This window comes from Canis lupus, chromosome 29 (genome assembly GCF_048164855.1).
Source record: "Canis lupus baileyi chromosome 29, mCanLup2.hap1, whole genome shotgun sequence".
NCBI lineage: Eukaryota > Metazoa > Chordata > Mammalia > Carnivora > Canidae > Canis > Canis lupus.
The window spans coordinates 29,857,849-29,858,763 of NC_132866.1; positions in this window are offsets into that span (position 1 = coordinate 29,857,849).

Here is a 915-nt window from a genome sequence, read left to right on the forward strand (position 1 = left end):
GGAGCTGGGTGGGAGAGGGCAGCTGGACCAGAAGCAGAGAATACGGAAGAGCTTGACAGGACAGGGAAGCTCGGAGGAAACGGAGGGCTAAATCAGAGGGAGCAGGGAACTAGACAGAAAACACTAACTTCTCAGGAAGTCTAGGAGAGAAGGATACTGGGCAGAAACAAGCTGACCCCAGCTGGCCTACAGAAGCCTGTAGACTTGAGTAATTTCAGGGGAAATTTCAGGAGAAGAGCTCAGAGCTCTCCAGAAATAGAGAATTTGGCCTTAGCTGCAAACTTGCCTCTAACAAGCTGTGCAACCGTGGACAAGCTGCCAAGCCTCTCTGGGTCTCGGTTTCTCCATTAATAAAATGACAGACCAGGGGTCTGCCCAGAGCAGTGGGTCTCTAGATTCTGTTTCAGCTCTGAGACTGGCTGATGTTGCTCAGATCTCCCACATTGACGGGACCACCCCTAACGACTGACTAGGAGGAGGGAAGATGGGGGCAGCCTGGGAGGGAGCCATGGAGGTGGGGAGCCCCGAGGGGCGTCATGGCCATCTGGAGAGCAGAGGGGACTAAAGCATAAGGAGACCTGAGGCCAGGCCAGCGCTCCCATTGTGGGCTTCTCCACACAAGCCCCACCCCGAAGATCTCAAGGAACCCCACAGAGAGGGATCACTACTTCTAGTGGCAGAAGGGAAACCCTAACTCTGCACATGATCAGGTTACACAAGCCAACCGGGGCATCGGGCTTTTTGCTCTGGGCTGGAATGGCCCCATGGCAGTGTGGTGACTGGTGACACCGGCAGCCACCCATGCCTTTGATGGATGAAGAGCAGGTGTTGAATTACAACTTCCTCGTGCAGTCGGCTTGGTAGCTGTGGGGTCTGTGTCCATGTGTGGTGGGGAAACAGGAACCGCAACAGTTA